At 49.3% G+C, this 15,424-nt stretch overlaps 2 long non-coding RNA genes across 7 annotated transcripts in view; both read left to right on the top strand.

Annotated features, from left to right (window-relative positions):
* LOC777017 overlaps positions 1 to 15,424 on the top strand; it is a 515,269-nt gene that overhangs the window by 264,933 nt on the left and 234,912 nt on the right. The gene's annotated exons all lie outside the window — the stretch shown is intronic.
* Positions 3,242 to 10,142, top strand: LOC121113304. Its single transcript, XR_005860721.2, has 5 exons — positions 3,242 to 3,848; positions 4,427 to 4,749; positions 7,206 to 7,374; positions 7,674 to 9,091; positions 9,267 to 10,142. It is a non-coding gene; the product is annotated as an uncharacterized LOC121113304 (long non-coding RNA).

Below are 15,424 nucleotides of genomic sequence, written 5' to 3'. Positions count from 1 at the left end.
AAAGACTGTATAAATCCATGAAGGTAAACAGATTGTGGAGTAAGATTGCTTGCTTCTTTCTCGCATTTTCATGCTCGAGTCAGCAGCATCATGGCAATCATGAGACGGGAGCTGCAGCCAGTCAGGAAACTGGCTTTTCTAGGAAAGCTCAGGCTTTTCTGCACATCGGGGCAATAGTCATACTCAGGAGCAGGCTGCTAATGGATCGCTCCATTAAGGCAGAAATGCTCTAACTAAGAACAGCTCCTGCACAAGACCGGGCACTGAGACCTTTGTGTCTGTCGGTGATTCTCCAGAAGGTTCTGTGTTAGCTGTACGTGGTTGCTTTGCTTCCTAGGGCCTGGGAACAGATGGCAACACTCTGATCAGAGTGGTGGTGTTCCGCCTCAAGATAGATATACTGGATATCGGAAGAGAGCTCCTGACTATGTATGGGAAGTCTCTCTACTCCTTCATTAAGGTAAACTTGTTGATCTTAGACACAAAAAGTGGGATTTGCTGTGTGCTTTTAAGGGGATGATCCCCCCTTGACACCTGTTGGGTATTTTAGAGTGGCTGAGATTAGGCAGACATTACAAAGACATACTGAAAATGTTCCTGAATCTTCTTAAATTGTCTAGAAGAATACAAGCACTGCAAAAGAATTCTGTGTCTTAAGAAGAATTCTGATTCAGTAGAACTTAAAAATTATTCATATTCCTTTTTTTTTTCCTTTCTCAGTAAGTCAGTTTGCTCTGGCCTTCTCTCTTCCTCTCTTCTACTTTCTGTTTTTCTGCACTCTTCTCCCTCTTTTCTCTGCACCATTCCTTCCCTTCTTCCTGCATCTGCCCTTCCCTCTTCTGCTGTTCCCTCTGTTCTCTTCGCTCTCTCTTTCTTTCCCTTGCCATTTTTAGATCAGCTCTCCTTACGCGTATCCTCTCTTCCGTTTTGCCCTCTTTCTTCCCCCCCTCTCATTCATCACTCTTCTGTTCTTCCCCGTTACAAGCTCCTCTCTTCCCTTTTTTCTTTGTTCTGCTCGATCTTTTCTCTCCTCTCCTTCTCTGCTCTCCTCTTTATTGTCCCTGCTCCTCTCTCTGTCCCCCACTTTTCCCTTCTTTCTTCTCATTTATTCACCTTTGTATTCCCAGGGAGACTGCTCAGGAGACTACAGGAACGTTCTGCTGAAGCTCTGTGGCAGTGAGGATTGAAGGATTCCTGGGGTATGTCCCGCGTTATGGGAAGGAGGGGATCATAAGGATTTCTCTCAGGTTTTTGTTTGTTTGTTTGTTTGTTTGTTTCTCTCATTAATTGCTATGAGTAGTGATTTTGATTAATTAATTCTCTGGGTGGGTAATGGCAGTTCCGTTTTAGCCTAGTAAAAAAAAGCCTTGTTTTACTAGCTTTAACCAAATCTATTTTGGCTTTGTTATTTCCTTGCAAGCTGTCCTTCTCTTCTGCATTTACCAGTAAATCCTGTCAAATGAAGCAAATTTGGATGCAGAATGTAGGAATTTGCAGAGGGAGGAATTAACTTTGTCATTATATGGAGAGAATGCAGCCTGGCTTCAGCTTTTGGAAGATAATGAAACCCCTCCAAAAGAACCCATCTGAAGTACAATCAATGTTGATGTCATAGTGGTCTTTTCCAACCTAAATGATTCTAGGGTCACCAAATCCAACCCCAACCCATTCCCACCATGCCCACTAACCATGTCCATCAGTGCCGCACCTCCATGGTCCTTGCAAAGCTCTAACTTGACAACTTGCTCTCTGAGTGTGGAGCACAAACAGCCGTGCTGCACTTTGTGTGTATGTTGCCTGTAGGTCTGGAGGTGGGAAAGCTGCCCCAGTGACTGCAGAAGGAACTTCAGCTGCGCTATCATAGAATCACAGAATGGCCTGGGTTGAAAAGGACCATAACGATCATCGAGTTTCAACCCCCTGTTATGTGCAGGGTCGCCAACCAGCAGACCAGGCTGCCTAGAGCCACATCCAGCCTGGCCTTGAATGCCTCCAGGGATGGGGCATCCACAACCTCCTTGGGCAACCTGTTCCAGTGTGTCACCCACCCTCTGGGTGAAAAACTTCTTCCTGATATCCAACCTAAACCTCGCCTGTCTCAGTTTAAAACCATTCCCCCTTGTCCTATCACTATCCACCCTTGTAAACAGGGGTTATGTAAACATAAACCTCCCCCCTGTTTATATGCTCGCTTCAAGTACTGGAAGGCCACAATGAGATCTCCCCGGAGCCATCTCTTCTCCAAACTAAGTAAGCCTAGTTCCCTCAACTTTTCTTCATAAGAGAGGTGCTCCAGCTCTCTGATCATCTCAGTGGCCCTCCTCTGGACCCGCTCCAAGAGCTCCACATCCTTCCTGTGCTGGGGGCCCCAGGCCTGGTCTCAGTACTTCCAGATGGGGCCTCACAAGAGCTGAGTAGAGGGGCACAATCACCTCCCTCTCCCTGCTGGCCACCCCTTTTTTAATGCAGCCCAGAACACAGTTCCACCATTACAGTGGGACAGAAACCACTCCCCACACCCTCACCTAGAGGCTTGTGGTCCTGGCGGATGTGGGAAGCCTGACCACCCGTGAAGACTGAGGCAAAGCGCTCATTGAGTACCTCAGCTTTTTCTATGTCTGGGGAAGCCAGCTCCCCATTGCCTTTCATCAGAGGGGGAGCACTTTCCTTGGCCTGTCTCTTCCTGCCTATGTACCTGTAGAACCCCTTCTTGTTATCTTTCACATCCCTTGACAAGTTCAGCTCCATCTGCTCCTTGGCTTTCGTAATCCTGTCTCTACACACACGGACAACAGCCCTGTATTCCTCCCAGGATACACAACCCTGCTTCCACCTTCTGTACAGTTCCCCCTTTTCTCTCAGTTTAAGCTGCAGGTCCTTACACAGCCACGACCGTCACCTGCCTCCCCTGCTTGACTTCTGCTGGATGATGGAGAGCCATTGTGCTCTCAGAAGGGTGTCCTTCAAGAGCTGCCAGCTCTGTTCTGTACCCATGCCCTTAAGGACCGTTTCCCAGCGGATCCCATCCAGCAGTTCCTTGAGCAGCCGGAAGTTTGCTCTCCTAAAGCACAGGGTCCTAGCTCTGCTTTTTGCCAGGCCCGCATTCTTCACGATCACAAATTCTACCAAGGCCTGGTCACTGCAGCCCAGGCTGCCTCCAGTCTTAACCTCTCTAATGCTCTCCTCTTCATTAATGAGCACCCAGTCCAGTAAGGCTTCACCTCGGGTTGGTCCATCTATTACCCGGACCAGGAAGCTGTCCTCAACAGACTCCAGGAATCTCCCAGATTGTCTGCCACCTGCCATGCCACTGTCCCAGCAGATATCTGGGTGGTTGAAATCCCCCATCAGGACAAGAGCCCGCGAGCGCAACACCTCCTGCAGCTGAAGCAAGAAGGCCTTGTCCACAGCCTCCTCCTGATCTGATGGCCTGTAGCAGACCCCAGCCACTAGATGCCCTTTGCTGGACCGATCCTTGATTTTCACCCACAAGCTCTCGACCTGATCGTGGCTGTTCCTCAGACACAGTTCTTCACAATCTATCCACTTCCTAACATAGAGAGCAACTCCGGTCACCCCTCATACCCTGTCTATCCCTTCTGAAAAGCCTGTAGCCCTCAATCAGGAGATTCCAATTGTGGGATTCATCCCACTATGTTTCCATGATAGCAATTAGATCATACTTTCCCAATTGCACCACGGCTTCTAGCTCCTCCTGTTTATTTCCCATGCTGTGTGCATTGGTATAGAGGCACTTCAGCTTGGCTATTGGCCTCATTGCCTTATCAGAGGAGCCCTCCCTAATACCTCCAGGGCAAGACTGGGCTTTTCCCTTACCACCTCCCAAGGTGAAAGCATTCCTGTGGTCTTCTGTCACCCAGTACATCCCCTTCCCCCACCATCTCTAGTTTAAAGCCCTGCTAACCAGCCCAGCCAACTTGTTCCCAAGAATATTTGTAGCCCTTCTAGTCAGTCAGCTCCCATTCGCTGTCAGCATTCCCCCTTTCTCAAGGCTGCATCCCAAGCCTGGTTACAGGTCAGCCTCATAGTCTTGGTCTGTCTGCCTTGACTGGTGGGAGTGTAAATCATCAGGTTTGTGTGTCAAGCCTTTGCTCTCAATTAATTGCTGCCATTGGAACGGCACCTATTAAAGCATGACCTGTCCATAAAGCGTGTCGTCAGCACTGCCTGATGCCTCATCCTAAGCTGCCTTGTTATGGGGTCACATACCAAATGTGCCAGCACCGTCTGCTGGGACTCCTGGATAACACTGCTGTTAGAAACTCTGCTTTTGGTTGGTGCCTTTGTGTGATGTGAAATTCCCTACCAACCTCTGAAATAGAGCTTTCTCCTAAGCCCTACGCTCCTGTCTGCTAAGCTGTGCGTTCTTATCACTGCACAGTGTGGTTCTTGTTTGCTTTTGCAGGTGTTTGTAACTGTTGGGGAATAACGCTCTGAAGGCATCACAGACTGCCTGCTTGTCTCTGCAGTGCTCGGGGCTGTTCTGAGCTGCAGGCTCGCTGCAGCCCCGTGGCATAGCCTTGCATCTGGTGACGGACTGAAGCTGGAGAATCCTGGCAGCAGAGGACGCTCCTGCCCCACAGAAGGGCTCACAGCTCCACCGCAGCTCCACCGACCTCAGTGCTGGTGAGGAGGCTGAGATGCCTCCAAGTGATGAATGCAGTCCACCCAACCTTACACCTCGTGTGGTTCACTGTGCGAGGCGACCAGGAAGAAAGGTGGGCACAGGTAATCCTGCATCAAAAGCAACTGCAGAGCTCTCAGGCTGGTAGTCCAGGGTGTGGGGGCCCAGGTGGTGCTGTGGGACAGGTGTGAAAGGAGGGCACTGGTGGTGCGTGCCAGTCCTTGGCTGCAGGACTGGTGCTGGTGGCAGGGCCTTGGGTTTGTGTCTGCAGGACCTATTTGCAGATTGGTGTCTGCTTGGAAGGGATGGGACCCACCTCCCTAAGGGAGGTGAGGATATTTTCATCAGTAGGATGGCAGCTTCACAAGGGAGGCTTTAACCTAAGAATGGTGAGGGCTTTTGATCACAGGGATGGGGTGATGTGAGGGAGAGGGACCAGAAAATCAGCACTTGCAGGGTTGCAAGGAAATGCCTGAAGGCACTGCTATGGGGAGATCCCCCAAAGCTCCAGAGGAGGTTGTGGTGGGTAACGGGGGGAGGCTGCTTGGATTTGTGCAGAGGGAGAGCTGGAGAGAGAAATAGATGGACAGAGGGATCAACAGAGGAGAGAACTGTTGGTTGGATGGATGGATGGATGGACGGACGGACGGACGGACGGATGGATGGATGGATGGATGGATGGAAAAACGGATTGAAGGATCATTGGATGGACGGAATGATTGTTGGATGAAAGGGTGGATGTAAATACAGGTGGGTGGAGAGATCAACAGGAAAATATGATTTCTGCCTCAAAGACCAGTGTGCCCCCAGGCCCCACTCCCTCCATGGGAACCAGTGGGGGTGGCCCTGGGGGTACAGAACCCACGTCCCATTGGCTGGAGCCACTCTCTTGGCTGCTACAGAACCCAGAACCTTTGGAGGAGGCTCAGTTCCATGGCTCTGGCATGGGGAGTGCTGGATCCCTGGATCCTCTGTCCATTTGGGATGGGGTGATGGGGTCTGTGGTGCAGGATGGATCTTGGGTATGGTGGTCTGTTGCCCCCTTTTAGTGGGATGTGGGGTGAGAGAAGTCCTTGCCGTATGGGTCCCCTTCTTACAGGAGGGATTGGGCTCTATGGAGTAGAATGGGTCAGTGAGGTCCGTTGCCCACCTACCAGGTTTACGGGGTCCAGTGGGGCAGGGAGGGGTCCCAAACCCCTCAGTTGGATGCCCTGTTTAAGGTGGGAAGGAAGATAATGAGGTAAAGCGGGGCAGAGGGAGGGCCCCCTCCTTGCCCCTCCCCTTCATTGCTGTGATGTCAGTGGGGTAACAGCAGTTCTCAGGGTAACTGTCCCAACCCCAAACCATCCTAGACTCCTCTCTGATCAGCTGTGAAGATGGTGCCTTGTGGCCTTGTTCCCATCTGGGATGGATCGTTCTACAATGCTGTGTGTCCCATTGGGCCAAAAGTACTTACTGGTTTGGTGCTGAAATCCAACTCCATCCCTCACCAGCTGTATTCCCAAGGAATCCTCCTTCCCCATCCTCCCCAAGCTCCCAACTTCTATCTCCAACTGATGTGCAGAAATCAAACTCTATAACCACAGAGTAGTTATAAAGCAGGTATGTTTAATCAGCGCTGCACACACGCTGGATGCAGAGGGGGTATTCCCACCTAGCCTGCATACCGGAGGGCAAGCAAGGCACATACTTAAAGAACAAGCTGCTTACATATGCATTAGGATAAGGATAGGATAAGGGGGAATATGTGGAGTCATTCATGCATCTACTTACAAGGTGGGTCATCCCATTATGTGCTCCAAATACAAGGTTGAATTTTGGTCCTAAAATAATAGTGCTGTTAGCAGCAGCTTCCTCACCTGCCCCTAAGCAAATGGGCTCCCTCTGACCGCTTTTATGTTTGTGCTGAGCAGGTCAATTTAGTGACGGGACCCCAAAGCATGGTACGTCCATCCCTGCCTTTGGTAGTCATGTGCAGATCCAGCAGTCAGAGAAGTTTGAAGTCTTAGCACAGTTACTAATTACACTGTAAAAGGAGCTCTCTTCCCAGGCCAGAACACCTCCCGCGTCCATTGAGATAAAGCAAATTAGTAACCAGCTCATCTTGTCTCGATGAGTTTAACTTTTGACGGTGCACTTTCCTTGGCAGACCAAGTAGTTCCCCGGCATCTTGGAATAACCTCCTGCAACAATACTTACCTCACATGCCTTATTAGTCCTACGAGGGAATGCCTCCAGCCACCCTAAAAAGCTATCAGGACCAACATACAGCAATATGCCCCCCCGCCCCCCCGCCTTTTCTTGGGAGTTCTGAGAAATCAATTTGCCATTGTTGCCCTGGCAGGTTCCCTTTCCCAGTAGGCCCACTTGTACCCTGTTCCTGGTACTAGGATTGTACTTGGTAGTCTCTGTTCCCGCAGTATGTTTTCTTATCTTCCCTTAGAACCAATTTCCATACAATACTAACGGGCACAACAATGTGTCCATCTGGGCGTGAACCCATCTGTCAAGCTTGCTCTCTTCCCTTCTAAACCACTAATTAGATTCCTATCCTCCGTAGGATATTTTACAGGTTCTGACTCAGGTTCCGAGATTTTAAGTTTACCGTCTGGAATTAAAGCCTTCTTCAACTGCCTGTTCTGCCACCTGATCCGCCATCTTATCTCCAGTTTCCCGTACAGTGCTACCTTTCTGATGTCCTTTACAGAGTATAATAGCCATGCTCTTTGGTAGGCGTACATCATACTGAATGTTTTCCTTGTGTGTGAGCAATCCTTGCTCTTTCCAGATGGCACTATGAGCGTGTTCCACCCCAAAAGCATGTTTAGCATCTGACCATGTATTTAAGGCTCTTGTCAAGGCAGTTATTGCAGCCTTCTGAGCCAAGTCCCCACAGGCAATGGTTGTTCGATTACCTGGTCAGTAGCAGTTACTGCATATCCTGCCTTACGGTTGCCTTGTCTCACAACACTGCTTCTGTTGGATGAACCCAGGAATCCTCAGCACTGTCCAATGGTTCCTCCTGTAGGTCTGGCCGACTGGCACAGTCAGTCTCCAAGCAGTCGCACGCTGCCGGTTTGGAGGTAGCTCTGTGTTGGTGTTAGAAGCATGGAATGGCCTGGGTTGAGAAGGACCTCAAAGATCGTCCAGTTCCAACCCCCTGCTATGTGCAGGGTCACCAACCGACGGACCAGGCTGCCCAGAGCCTTGTCTTGAAGAAGATTGTTTTTAGGAGAACAAAAACTTTGGATCACCTTTCAAATACAGAGAAAAAAATAACGCTGTATTATTTTTTTGTTTTATTTTCCTGTTGTTATGATCAGGTAAAGAGACAGACATATCACATCTCAGAAATGGCTTTACTTCAGTGGCCTTAAATGGTCCCTCTGTGATCATTATTTTCTTATTGAATCGCTGTCAGACACAGCTGGTGGATTTTTGGACGTGCAGTTTGGAGTTCCTGGCTAAAATGAACCACATGAATACGGATTACGGATATTCTTATCTCAGCACGCTTTTGAGATGGAGCATTCAAATTACAAGATCTTCAGTCTGCTGTTTTAATCTGACCCAGAAGGAAAACTTCACTACAGTTCGTTTCCTTGATTCCTGTGCAATTTTATTTTGGAACTGAAGCTCAATCGGATTTAAACAACTTTTTTGAAAGTCTGTAATGAAAGTTGCATTTTTGCTTACACGTAGCCGCTTTGACCCACGGTGAATGGAAGTCATAAAGCAGGGTATAAAGGGAGTTTCTAAATTGCCTGTTGTTGAGGCCATTGAAGGCAACAGGAGAGTCCAGAATGTGACCTTTGAGAGCAAATTTGCCTCTGCTTCTTACTGAATTTTGTGTTGCGTTTTTCTGTATATATATTTTTTTGACTCAGAAATACAAATTATAATGAAGGTGAGGCACTTCACAATACATTTGGCTTCAGCATTGCTGAATATACATTTGTATATGTATATATATATGTATATATATATGTATGTATATGTATGTATATGTATATATATGTATATATATATTGCACAGCAAAACATTTCAGAATCTGCAGAACGTTGCTAATAACTGCAGTGGAACAGGAATAGTGAAAACAGATTTCTGCTTTGAATGCTTTCAAATTTAATAATTAATGCATTTTATTTTTACTTGTATAGGATTATCATGAACTCTAGATAGGTAGTTACATTTGAAAATGCTAAGTGAGATAGCAAAACTGAATCATAAACACAGGAAACAGATTCTGCACTCATTTGCTTGCATTTCTGTCCTGCTGGCATGCTCTTTGTACTTTCTACCATTTCAGAATCACAGGAGCTAAAATAGTCTGAGAAAGAAGAGTCCAAATCCTTGCCTTTGGAAGGCCCAGCTCGTTACCCAACTCCTGAGCAAAGAAAAAGAAGAATAAAGGCTTCAGTCACCACACATACTCACACTGGGAGGTGGGAGTGGGAGGGAGGTGGGAGGTGAAAGGAGGGATGGAGAAGTGGACGGATGGACAACGTGGAAGTAGAGAGGGATGGATAGGGGGAGGGATGGAGAACGAGGAAGGAGGGAGGGACACGCACCGGGCCACGTGCTTGGCTCACAAAGGTGACACCATCCTCCTTGTCGCAGACTTCAGCCTCAGCGTGACTGTCAGCCCTGTGGACACGCTGGCTGTCACTGTGCCCACCGTCTGCCACAACATCACCTGCAGCCTCTGTGGAACTTCAATGGCCGTCTCCACACCGACCGCCTCATCCAGAGCAGCACTGCCACGGGTCACCGCCTCAGTCCCGGTCCCAGGTGTCCCCTGTGCCGGCAATCCCCCAGCAGTGAGTGAGTGGGCAGTGGACACAACCTGGGCTTCTCGCCGGGCCCTGCACGGGTGGTGGCAGTGTTCCAGGGGCACCGCCTCCGGCCCCACCCATCCCTCTCCAAAAACGAGCTGATGCTGTTCTCCTTCCTGGTTTGAGCGGCTGTGTACGGACTGTGCGACTGCCCGAGGGGAACCTTCCAACCTACTGCCTGAACTGAACTGAACTGAACTTCGGTGTCACGAGCGCGGCTGCAGATATGCAGTAACCGGACTGAAACTGCAACTATCGGAAGACCCACATGCAGAACAAACCGTACAGTGCACGGAAATCACACTGCAGTGATGAAGGAACTCGCAACGGGGCCGCTGTTGTGTTTTGGTAACAGTGAGGAGGCACCAGCAACGAGCTGTGGATTGGCTGCCCCCCCTGCGCTGCACTGTGCATTCACGCGCTGGCCACGCGTAGAGTGCGTGATCCGGCTCAGGGCATACAGACATGTCAGGAGGGCAGCAGGGTGAGGTAACTCAGGCAGAGGACACCGCTGCCTCCATGGGGATGCCCGCAAGGCCCTGAGCCAACCAGTCCCTCCCCTTACAGCCAATCCGAGCTGTGCTGGCTGATGGTCCTTTTGGGACCTCTTGGCGGATTGGTAGCTGTGCACTGCAGTGCTTAAACGCTCGCTTTGGCCGACTGTGTGTGTGAGCGTGTGTTCTGTGCAGTGCCTCATCCCCGCGTCCCAACACCCCGACGCAGCGGTGCTCCGTGCCGTCCTGCAGGCTGCTGTGCAGCGCGCAGTGCTGCAGAGCTGTACTTCCCGGCCCTGTGCTCTCCAGCAGTCTCGTGTGAGTTCTGCCTCCCCCAGAAAACTCTTCTGGGGCAGTGCTGGTGCACCCCTGTGCACGCACACGCGTGTGAAAAAGCAAGCACTGACATGCACACACCCCTGTACGTGCACACGCACGTGTATCCACACACCTGCACACACCCACAGGCAAACACGTGCACACATGTGCAAGAACACCTTTGCTGACATCCATGAGCACACATACATCTACATGCATGTACACACGTGTGCAAAATGACACATCCATGTTCAAGCACAGCGATCTGTACGCACACATTTCAAGCCTACCTTTGCACACACATGCACATCCTTTGCACTCCTGTGTGCAAACAGCCACATGCGTGCATGAACACGTGCGGTTCAACCCTATGGCGTATTTGTGGTCAAGCTGTGCGACCCTGCCCTTGCACAAAACCCATGTGCAGACATTGCAACCGCATCCCTCTGCACATAGCTGTGCAAGCCCATATTTGCACACACATATGAACACACACCCACATGGGCCACCTTTGCAAGCTCACTCGCAAACAGCACCTTGCATGCCTCCATTTGCATGCAGACGTGCAAGCACAGCCTTGCACACGCATATGAATGCGCATGTGTGCAGAACCATACACACAAGTGCAAAGATGTACTCCCACACGTGCCTGTGCAGTCACACACATGCAAGCACATCCTTGCACACCCGTGTGCACACACCATCCGTACGCATGCAAAGGTATGCAAAACCATGCAGCCATGTGCAAAGACCCCGATGCTCCTAACCATGATTATGCAGACATACATGTAAATGCAGACACGTGTGCAACGCAACCCTTTTGCACACTCACATGCAAATACCATCCTGGAAACATCTAGCTGCGTGTGCACGTGTGCAGCCCCACCTCTTTGCACACCCCTGAGCATGCACACATGCAAGTCCCTCCTTGCACACAAACACGTGCATGCACACTTGTAACCCCATCCATTTGCATAGCACTGTGCACACGTACATGTATGCAACCTTCTGTCTACCTCCATGCACAGACACCCATGTGCACCAGCCAGACCCCTTTGCGCACCCTCGTTTGCTTTCACAAGCATATGCAACCCCATTCCTTTGCACATGCATGGGCAAATATCTTGAAGAAGACATCCGATTACACATGCACGTGTGCAACCCCACACTTTTGAGCTCCCCTGGGCAAACACACACATGTGCCACCTTGTTCACACACTTCCCACATGCTCATACGCACCTGCGCACTCCCACCCCTTTGCACAACCGTGCACACACACGTCTAAATCGACCCTTGCACACACCCACGTGCACGCACACATCTGCAAGCCCATCCTTGCCCAAAACCACTTCTATGCACACACTTGTGCATCCCCACCCCTTTGCACACCCCTGTGTACAGGCACGCGTGCAACCCTTCCTTGCACTCACGACTTGCGTGCACAAACCTGTACCACCCCGCCCTTGCGCACTCACCCACATGTGCAACCCCAACACTTTGCACAGCCCTGTGAATGCACGCACCTGCGCAAGCCCACCAGTTTGTTAACCCTTGCACACACACGTGTGCAACTCCATCCTTATACTCTCCATGTGCTTACTCACAGCTGTGTAACCCCTCCCCTTGTGCACCCACGTGTACACAAAACATGTGCAACCCCACCCTTGCGCACACCCACACACACACACACACACACACGTGCCTGCCAGCCTTGGCTGGCGGGCCGGTTGGCATCGCAGCACCTGCCTGCCTTGGCTGGCTGTCTGTCTGTCTGTCCCAGGGTACGTTTGGATCCGACAGTCAGGATGCCTCAGGAGCAGAGGCAAGAAAACCACGCACCCAGAGCAGAACACAGAGGTAGAAATTTCATTCAACAGCCTCACACGGACACACAAACAAACACCTATTGTAGACAACCCCGTGAGAGACAGCAAACTGCCCAAAGGAAAGAAAGGACCACAGCAGCAGTGGATGCGATGGGCAATGCCAGCACAACGGCCCCTGCTGCAAAAGGCACGTTTCCTCTCTCCTGCTTTGATTCTCCCCAGGGTCTGCAGCGTTTGTTCCACTGAACGCCGTCCCCTCTCGTCCACTGTGTCATACAAAGCCAAAGTGGAACACCTGCAAGCAAAACAAATCTTTGCACAAACAAGATGAACAACCAGGTCAGCTCTCTCCACAAAACAAGCTCTCCACGGCTACAGCTAAAATATCAATTCCCCTAAAACTGGCAAAATTCTTTCTTCCATCCCAGGATCACTAATCAGTCAGGGGTCTTCAAACAATCCTACACAGTAAAATTTCATATTTGCGTTGATGAAATTTGTTGCAATCCATTACGTATAATTATTAGCATTAATCAGCTCATTTCTTACTTCATTTCACAATTTTTTTATTATTTTTAAAAAAACCCTTCGCAGTCCCTAACCTCCTCCGCCCTTTGCCTTCCTCCACAGAGATGCTTGCTTCTGGCCAGCACTCCTGCCCGGTGCCTAGCCCACACACCTCATCTCTTGGGGAGATAGCAAGGTGGCCTGTAGCTACCCACACCTCCTCCCGGGCATGGCTTCTCAGCTTTGCTTCAAGCCCAGAACCCAAAGGAGCTCCTCTTACCTTTTGGCCCACGTTCTTCTCCTCCCGCGCAGCTCCTGTGGCAAGCAGGGGCACAGCTCTGGACAGATTCCTCCATTCCTGCAAGGTTGCTTTTTGTCATTCTTTGCCTTCTTTTGCTTTGCTCTCTTTTGCTGTGCTATGCCTAGCTTTCCTACTTGCTTGCTCTGTATTTACATGCATTGCTTTTTACTTGTTATTCTCTTTTTTCCTCTGTTCATTATTTTCCCTTCAACCCTCCCCTTCCCTCACCCTACCTCCAATTTTTCCTTCCCACCCTCTCCCCCCCCCCCCCGTCCACCCACGCCCCCACTTACTCACCCCCCTCTCCACCCCTCCTCCCTCCCCCCTCTTGCCCCCCTCACCCCCCTCTAGCCCCACCGCTTTCCCCACTGCTCCTCCCCCTCTCCCCCCACTCCTTCACTTCCCCTCCCCTCCCCTCTCTTTTCTCCCTTCCACTACCATTCCCCCTTGCTTTAAGGGAAACTTACCTTTCCTGCTCTTCACTGACTTCTTGATTCTCGTGGCTTTGGCTGCTATTTTGCCTTGCTTTGCTCTGCTGTGCTATGCACTGCTTTCTCTCTATTTCTTGCCATCCACTCCTTCCTTCGAGTTATTCTTTACTTTTTGACTTGGCTTTTTGCTTCTTTCTCTTTACCTTTCTTCTCTTGTCATTATTCGTTTTTCCTTTTGTTTTTTCTTTTTTCATCTACTGTTTTTTTCTTTCTTTTTTTCTTTTTTTCATATTTTTCTGTCCTCTTTTTATTTCTATTTTCTTTTTTTCTCTTTTCTTTATCTTTTTTTTTTATCTTTTCTCTTTTTTCTCTTTTTTGTTCATGTTCTTTTTTTCTTTTCTCTTTTTTCTCTTTTTTTCATTTCTTTCTCTTTTTACTCTTTTTTGTTCATTTTTTTTTTTTCTTTTCTCTTTTTCTCTTTTTTTCATTTTTTTTCTCTTTTTACTCTTTTTTGTTCATTTTTTTCTTTTTTTCTTTTCATTTTTTCTCTTTTTCTTATTTTTCTTTTCTTTTTTTCTCTTTTTTTCATATTTTTTGTTCTTATTTTTTCTTTTCTTTTTCATCATAGGTTTGCCTTCAGCCCTCCCCTCAGCCCTTCCCTCCGCTCTGCTCTTCACCCATCCCCTCCCCATCCCCATCCCTTCTTTCTCCCTTACCCCCCCCTTTCCCCTTGCCTTTGCCTCCCATTACCTTGCCTGCCCTTCACTTACCTTCTCCTCACTTCCTGCTTCTTGATGCTCTGGGCTTTTGCTGCTACTCACGCCAAACCTCAACACTTGCCTACTCTGCTTGCTGCTCTGCCAAGTTGCTCTCTACTCTGCTCGCAGCTTCACGCCTACTGCCTGCCCTTCTCTATCCCCTTCTCGTGCCCTTCAGGCTTTTCCTCCCCTTGCTGAGCAAGGCCATGCCCGGTAGCTACCCTTGAACCTCCTCCGCCCTTTGCCTTCCTCCACAGAGATGCTTGCTTCTGGCCAGCACCCCTGCCCGGTGCCTAGCCCACACACCTCATCTCTTGGGGAGATAGCAAGGTGGCCTGTAGCTACCCACACCTCCTCCCGGGCATGGCTTCTCAGCTTTGCTTCAAGCCCAGAACCCAAAGGAGCTCCTCTTACCTTTTGGCCCACGTTCTTCTCCTCCCGCGCAGCTCCTGTGGCAAGCAGGGGCACAGCTCTGGACAGATTCCTCCATTCCTGCAAGGTTGCTTTTTGTCATTCTTTGCCTTCTTTTGCTTTGCTCTCTTTTGCTGTGCTATGCCTAGCTTTCCTACTTGCTTGCTCTGTATTTACATGCATTGCTTTTTACTTGTTATTCTCTTTTTCCTCTGTTTCATTATTTTCCCTTCAACCCTCCCCTTCCCTCACCCTACCCTCCAATTTTTCCTTCCCACCCTCTCCCCCCCCCCCCGTCCACCCACGCCCCCACTTACTCACCCCCCTCTCCACCCCTCCTCCCTCCCCCCCCTCTTGCCCCCCTCACCCCCCTCTAGCCCCACCGCTTTCCCCACTGCTCCTCCCCTCTCCCCCCACTCCTTCACTTCCCCTCCCCTCCCCTCTCTTTTCTCCCTTCCACTACCATTCCCCCTTGCTTTAAGGGAAACTTACCTTTCCTGCTCTTCACTGACTTCTTGATTCTCGTGGCTTTGGCTGCTATTTTGCCTTGCTTTGCTCTGCTGTGCTATGCACTGCTTTCTCTCTATTTCTTGCCATCCACTCTTCTCCTTCCTTCGAGTTATTCTTTACTTTTTGACTTGGCTTTTTGCTTCTTTTCTCTTTACCTTTCTTCTCTTGTCATTATTCGTTTTTCCTTTTGTTTTTTCTTTTTTCATCTACTGTTTTTTTCTTTTTCTTTTTTTTTCTTTTTTTTTTTTTCATATTTTCTGTCCTCTTTTTTTATTTCTATTTTCTTTTTTCTCTTTCTCTTTATCTTTTTTTTTTTTATCTTTTTTCTCTTTTTTTTTTCTCTTTTTTTGTTCTCTTTTTTCTTCTTTTCTCTTTTTTTTTCTTTT

This window comes from Gallus gallus, chromosome 6 (assembly GCF_016699485.2).
Source record: "Gallus gallus isolate bGalGal1 chromosome 6, bGalGal1.mat.broiler.GRCg7b, whole genome shotgun sequence".
NCBI classification, from domain to species: domain Eukaryota; kingdom Metazoa; phylum Chordata; class Aves; order Galliformes; family Phasianidae; genus Gallus; species Gallus gallus.
This window is presented reverse-complemented; position numbering and strand designations above follow the sequence as displayed.